The 7,720-nt window shown below is 43.2% G+C and overlaps 1 protein-coding gene across 1 annotated transcript in view; it reads left to right on the top strand.

The window, feature by feature from the left end:
* PRR12 (proline rich 12) overlaps positions 1-7,720 on the top strand; it is a 40,134-nt gene that overhangs the window by 613 nt on the left and 31,801 nt on the right. The window lies entirely within an intron of this gene.

Raw genomic sequence — 7,720 nt, 5'->3', positions numbered from 1 at the left:
TTCCCCTCTCCTCCTCCTCCTGGGCCCTGGAAGGAGGCCTTCTCCCTCTCCTTCTCCTTCCTTCCTTTGGGCCTCAGGAGGCGGGGGTCAGGGGACAGGGAGGGCAGGGGGGGCTCTGGTGGTGGTGGCTGCTCTTCTTTTCTTTGGGGTCGAAGGTTGGGACCTTTTGGGGTGGTTTGGGGGGTTTTGTGGGGGGAGGGAGAAGGAGGAGGAGGAGGAGGAGGCCTAGGCTTCAGAGGCCAGGAGAAGGGGAGGGAAGGGAAGGGAAGGGGGTCCTCTGTTGTTTCTGGCTCTCCTTCTGTGTGTCACAGTCTCTGCAGGGAGGAAAGGTCTGGAGTCTGGGCAGGTGAGGAGGAGTCAGATAAGAGACACACACACAGACATATATACACACACATACATACATATATACACATATATGTATATACACACACACATACACTCGTCCCTCCACCACATTCTCTAGGGTAGGGGCACAGGACCCCCATGAATGTAGCAAAACTGCAAATAACAAAAACACTCTGCCTTTACCTGAGAGGACACCTCTCTAGGTCCTCCAATGCAACTCTGGGGTCAGCATCTGCCAGACACTGACCATAGAGTTGCAGTGGAGGAGCTACAAAGGCCTAGTGGAGTGTTCTCTCTGGGAACCTCTAGCTCCTTCACTGCGACTTTTGGTTAAATTTGACCACAGAGTTGCGCTGGAAGTCCTATATGTTCCTAGAAAGAACATATTAATAAAATCTGTGAATAATCAAAGCCACAAAAGTCAAAGCTGCAAATGTGGAGAGACAACTGTGTACACACACACACACACGTGTATATTTAAGTGTGAGGGCTTTAGGGGTCTCTTTTTAGGGGTGTCTGTGGCATGCATGCATGTATACATGTACGCATGCAGAGGTGCCCAGTGGAGGAGACCCTTGAACCTATGGAAGCAAGAAGGTCAGTTATCTTGCATTTCTTCCAGATGAAAGGTAAGGCTGCATCCACACTGCAGAAGTAATCTGGTTAGATACAAATTTGGTCCAAGACACACAGCAGAAATCATCCAGTTTGAGTCCACTTTAACTGCCCCAGCTCAGTGGTAAGGAATCCTGGGAACTGTAGTTTTTTGAGAGACATTTATCCTCTGTCAAACTACAGTTCCCAGCATTCCCTAGCACTAAGCCAGGGCAATTAAAGCAATCTCAAACTGGGTTATTTCTATAGTGTGTTTCAGACCTTTAACTGCCACGGGCCCCGTGCTATGGAATTCTGGGAACTGTAGTTTGTTGGGATTTGTGGGTTTGGGAGACATTTCTCCTTCCCACTCACAAAGCTCTGGTGCCGCAACAAACTACACAGTTCCCAGAATTCCATAGCATGGAGCTGTGGCAGTTAAAGTGGTGTTGATACTGCCTAACATGCCCTTGCTCTGTGCTTTGGGGCAGGGAATACCCAGCACACTTTGGGGGATGCCTCCACATTCAGAACTGGAAAGAACTGATTCAGACACTGGGCATTTGAGGACATCTTTCCAATTTCACCATTCGCAAGGTGATGAATTCCAGTGATAAAAGCTGTTGAGGTCTGTGCAGGGCCTGTGCTCTCTCCTGGTTCAGGAAGGACTTAGCAAGGGGTCAGACTCCCTGATTTACCTATAGGGTGACTTGTCTATATTTTCCCAGCCCCACCCTGCATACAAGGGGTGAGAAGGGTGCAGATTGTTGCCTTGTGTGTGTATTGGTTTTGGACATTGTAGCATACAGGATAACTCTTTGTGCCAAGGTGGTTGAGGTGATGATGGCCATGTGCAGAGGTTTCCCAAGGGGAATACAGGTCTTGAGGATCCCTGGTTATTTCCATCCAGTCCCTTGTGGAATAAGGCACAGAAGCAGGCCTGCAGGCCTTGTGACTTGCTTTATATGCTGTGCTTGTAAACCAGGATACTTACCCTCTATGGTTGGTGTGGGTTATTCCTGGAAGTCTATCAGTTATGGAGAAAAAACAGAAAGGATGGAAAATAACCAAGAACTCGGTAGTAATAGGCCTAGCGAACAAGGATGGTGCCTTTTGATTTCGTACTTGAACCTCATACTTGATCTCATCCTGTGAGGTGCTTTTTTCCAGTATTAGGAAGGGGAAAATATCTGTGTGGGGCAGTTGCACTAACTACAGGTCTATCCCACTCACCAGAAAAAGGTGAGAGAGTGTTGGCTACTCTTGTAACTGCATGGTTTCTCTCCCCATTGTTTGTTCATGCATAAACACCCTGTTACTTTTCCCAGAAAATAAGGCATCCCTCAGATCAGTTGCTTGGCTCTTCCCCTTTTGGATAACCCAGGTATCCCAAGCCCTCATATCCATTTGGACTTTGGTTCTGATATGTTAGATCTTGATCTCTTCCTGAAAAACCCAAGAATGCTAGCTCTCATGGGCCTACTAGCTCCTGTTCTTCCCTTCCCTGCATGAGTCAGAGGTTCTGGAGCTCAGATCCTGCTTGAACTCTAACTTGTGGCCCTCAAGACCGTGTTGTACTTCAGCTTCCATCACATTGGCTGTCAATTAAATTGGTTGAGAGCTGCAATCCTGCAACATCTGAAGGGCCCCACAGTCCCTATCTCAATTCTGAAGAATGTGGGAGAGTTGGAATATCCTTCACTCTTATCCAGTGCTCTTCTCATTTCCTACAGTGTCCAAAATTTCATCTTTTGGCACCAAAGACCAAATTTCTTCTTCATTTTCCTTCCCTATCTTGATGGTTGTTTATATGGGTTGGGGAGGACTGTATGCTGTATGACTTCCACTTGCCCCACACCTTTGTGTTATTGTTAAGCATCTTCTTCTACTCCTTAGGTGGATTTGTGTGGATATAAAAATGACCCTGATCCCGTCTCCTAAAGCTGCACCTTTGTGTCGACAAGACATTCTTGAATCAACCATTTATGCTTGTTACATGGTTACAAAGGCAGTAACCTGAGTTTTTATTTGAACATGACACTGATCATGACTGTATGCATGTGTTCCATGTGGTCAGTATCCATCTGATTTCTATACATTTTAACTGCTTATTTGACACACATGCACGCATTGTTACACACCAGCGATTTATGGTCTGGTTGGTACAGTCCTAGAGTGCTAGTCCTTTTGGTGTGCAAACTTTGCCAGTACATGTAGGTTTAAATGAAAGAATACTACCTATGGTCCATATTTCCATAGGGACCATACAATGGATTTATTTAGAAATAACTACAGAACTGGCCTAAACGGCACCAGATCCCATCTGATCTTGGAAGCTAAGCATGGTCAGCTCTAGTTAGTACTCAGATGAAAGTCTGCCAATGAATGCCAGGTGCTGTAGGGTATATTTCAGAGGAAGGAACTGGCAAAAACACCTCTTGAGTATTCCTTGCCTAAGAAAACTCTGTGAAACTCATGGGGTCACTGTAAGTCAACAGGTGACTTAAAGGAACTTGCACGCACACAACAACAGAACCATGGAAAAGGCAAAATGTATACTCAGGATGGCAGGGTCACTAGGAAACATGGGATTTTCTTAGGCACAAGACTCCGGAGTTTTTCTGTAGAAGGAATCTAAAACTGAGCATCTGTGTATGTAGAAATGAGGCAACTGATAGTCCACTGCAAGAGTTCTTGACTTGAGAGAGCTCATGAGGGAGTACTGTGGCGGACCTGACCTTAGACATGGTCTTGTATTTTTAGATAGGCCAAGAAATTAGACTGAGACTACCTGAATGTATTCATCTTCACTGTAAATATGCACATGGAGGCATATGTGAAGCAAAGCAGAAGGCTACATGCATCTTATTTTCTCATATGTATTGTCTCCCTTGAAAGAGTCATCTTCCAGTGTTTACAGGTGCTTGGCTTCTCCTCAGCTTGTCTCCCTAAAGCATCATCTTCCTCCTTCACTCCACCACTGGGCTAAAGGCTGCCGAGAGAGGACCCATTTTTATTATGGATCAGTTACATTTGAGGAGCCTTGGAAAGTTGTTGGATGCCTTCTGGAGGTTCAGAATTAGATAAAAGTTCGAGAATTCTTGGCCTGTTGTTATTGCAATCTATGGTACACTAAGATGACCTTATCACGGGGTTTTCTTGACAAGATTTGTTCAGAGGAGATTTGCCTTTCTCTGAGGATGAGAGAGTGTAGGTGGGGCCGAAGGTCACTCAGTGGGTTTTCATGGCCAAGTGAGGATTTGGCCTAATGTATCATTAAAACCTAACATTTCATTGTCTAGTGTTTCTCTTGCACTTTCCTTTTGTTTATTTGCTGCCTTCTAAAGAGAGTGTGTGCATATGTATTTTGTGTGTGGCAGAGGAGGATTGTTTAGTTAATTGAAATTACTGTGGCCTGCTACAGACAGCCAAAATAAAGCTGCTTCAAGTCACAGTGGAGATATGGTGTTTCAATGATGAATGCGTCCTAAGAGTCCAGAGGTCGCACCAAAGCCACGCTCCAGCCCTAAGGACTGGAGTGTGGCTTTGGTGTGGCTTCTGGACACTTAGGACACATGCATCATTGAAACACCATACCTCCACTGTGACTCAAAGCAGCTTTATTTTGGCTGTCTGTAACAGGCCTTTCTTTCCTTTTGAAAGCACAGGTGTGCTTTTGTGATGCATAGTGCACAGTCTCTGTTGGAAATAATTTTGAAAGAGTCAGAGACTTGAAGGCACACAACAACAGCAAGGAAGTTTGTTTCTGAGTATGTGCAGAATACATTTCTGTCACATCACTCTTCTCCCATCTGTCCCCATCTGTCAAGACTTTACCTATCTAAGGTTGACTGTGGTCCCAAACACACTGCAAAATTAATCCAGTTTGAAACTACTTTAACTGCCCTGGCTGGGGAATCTTGAGAATTGTAGTTTATTGTGGCACTGAAAGAAAAGGCTAAATGTCTCACAAAACTACAGTTCCCAGAATTTCCTAGCATTGAACCAAGATGGTTAAAGAGGTCTCAAACTGGATTATTTTTGCTGTGTGTTTTGGACAAAGGAGGGCTTCCATGTTGGGGGGCATATTTTCCATGTGGGCTTGAGGCCCTGCTCCCTCAACCGCTGGGTGTGTGATAGTTTGATTTTGTGACTGTGTCAGCAAATGGCTTATTGAATTAGCCTTGGAAATAAGCCTATAAAATGTTACTAGCCAACAACATTTGTATCAACCTGCCTCAGCACAAATATTTAATATTTGCAGGCACACTAGTGTCCTAAGAGAGAAGAAAAATATTTCCCAGTTTACAAAAGCCTTGTAGAGTAGTTGCCTGAAGGTGATCATTTGGTACCTCAGGCTGAGTGTTTACAAGTCAGATTTGAGAAAACAAAATAGCTGGTGACAGGATTGTACAGTGGGCTGGCCTTGTGCCTCCTCTCCTGGATTTGTGAAGGGTATAATGTCCATTGCTTTTTCCAGAGTGAGCTTAGGTTTCTTGACCTCCTTCATCATTCTTATTCATGTCTTCAATCTGTGCTCTTAGTCTTCATCCTCCCCAACCACAAACCACCTCAGGTTTGTTGCTTTTCTGATTCTCTTAGAGTGTAGGGCAGTGGCATTCAGTGTGCATGCTTTGTCTCTCATAGATGATGGAAATCTATACGGTTCTTTTTTCATAAATGACATTTTGCTACTGCACAAGTACCTGAGGCTTACATATACTCCCCGCCGCATGCAGTTTTGCTTTCACTGTAATCGTGTGTGAATGCATATACACAGTATTACAAGTACAATACAGTTAATGCTTTCTGGAATAATTTCATGCATGGCGCCCAAGAGAGTATTTTGGAGGTGGCCTGAGAGTGTCAGAGAGTGGCCTGTTGCTGGAATTGTGTGCAGTCTGTATTTTTTTAAAAAAAGAACAAGTTGGAAGACTATTCAAATTTTGTGTCAGGAGAAGCTGAGTTCTACTACTTGTGTATATAATACGGATTTGCTTGTGTTTTGCATAATATGTATACCTTCAAATACTAAGGAGAAAGGACAAGGTGCTTTGCAGGTCATTGAGGCTCTTCCTCACTTTGGCAAATTTACTTTTTTGGACTATAGGTCTCAGAATCCCCCAGCCAACATGGCCAAGGGTGAAGCTGTGGGTGAAACCAATCTTCACATCACTAAAGACCAGAAACTTTGTAGGATGCCCCTATTATTAAGCTGTATGTTTGTACAGCATCACAAACTATCACAAAGCTCTGCCTGTTGCCTGCCCATAATAATAATCTAACAGTTAGAAATCCTATAAACCTTCATGATATGTTCATATCCCATGATACATATATTATTTGGCAACCAGGCTTTTGGTGTTACCTTTAATAGTGCTGCATATATCATTTTATGTGCCTGCCCTCCATATGGTATATCCTCCTAGTGTACAACTCCATATTCTGATCACGCCTCCTTCCTGCTTCGGTGACTTGCCTACTTCTATGCATGATTTTCCACAGATTATGCACATTTACTTATTGTTAGTTGGACTCAATTAGCAAATAGTTGGTCAGTATGTGTCTGCAAAAGGTATGCATTTATTGAGAATATCTGTACAGTGTTTATGTGGGACAGGCTGTATGATGTCTACAAACAGGTGTGCCCTGGGTCATTTGTTTTTTAATAGGTGTTGCAAGCATTGAATTTTTACATGCCATCTTTTTATGTGCATGCAGTGTAGCTTTGGTATAGGAGTTACTCTAAGATAGTCAAAGTACGATACCTGTGTTAGTACAGAGCATTCATCTAGGAAATGTGGCTGTTGTTGGGTTTCCATTCCATTATCCATCTTAATACATATCCATGTACTGTTTCTGAGTTATGTATGTTCTTCAGAATACCATCTTGCTAGTCTTTATAGTACAGTACTGTACAGTATAGTCTTTATAGGCTAGATAGTATTGGAATAGCGCTTACATAGACCTAGATAGAATCTTGAACTCTTTTCATGGCACCCCCCCTTCTTCATTTGTTGCTTTCCCCAATTATACTTGATGATTGCCCCAACACACAACATATATTCAGGTTCAGAAATGGAGGGAAATTTAAAGGTGTATAACTTAAACTTGTCCAATATGTATAAGTTGTATTTTGTTGTTAAAAAAATTCACATGCTTAATATTGCAGATGACTGATTGTATCATTGCAGAGAGTATGCCAGTTCTTCTTACTTACTCCTCCTTTTTTGGACAGATGCATGTGCACTTTAACTCTGTGCTCATTCACTGTTTACTTCCATAATTTGATACAAACCCTCAATGTTTGCAACTCTGCCTAGACACTGGAAGTGTGCGTTGTGAAGAGTTACTTCCAAGGGATGAAGAAATGAGCTTACCATAAGCCAGTGTACCCTGGCAAGGTAGAGTGTTACTCCTATCCAGGTGGGTCTTTTTCAAGTAATAAACAATCCAGGAGTCAAAATATGTATTTCTCTTTAAAGTGCAGTAAATATCATTCCCTTTCTTTAACTACATGAGCCTCTCTTAGTCAGAACAGAAGATGAGCGGAAGAGCATAAACAGTTTGTTAAACCAGAACTTGGAAAGCTTAGTTTAGGACTACAGCATCCAGGATTCCTCAGCTAGCATGGCTATTAGCCATGCTGGCTGGGGCATCCTGGGAGTTGTAGTCCAAAAAGTGGGTTTGATGCTATTTGTGTAAATAAGGTGCTTAGATAATGTGATTTTGTTATGAGGTTTAGATGTATAGGCTTTCCCACTCCAGAATTTTCAGG

The sequence above is a fragment of the Sceloporus undulatus genome, chromosome 6 (genome assembly GCF_019175285.1).
Source record: "Sceloporus undulatus isolate JIND9_A2432 ecotype Alabama chromosome 6, SceUnd_v1.1, whole genome shotgun sequence".
Taxonomy (NCBI): Eukaryota; Metazoa; Chordata; class Lepidosauria; order Squamata; family Phrynosomatidae; genus Sceloporus; species Sceloporus undulatus.
Note: the sequence above shows the minus strand (reverse complement) of the source record. Positions and strands in the feature narration are given on the sequence as shown.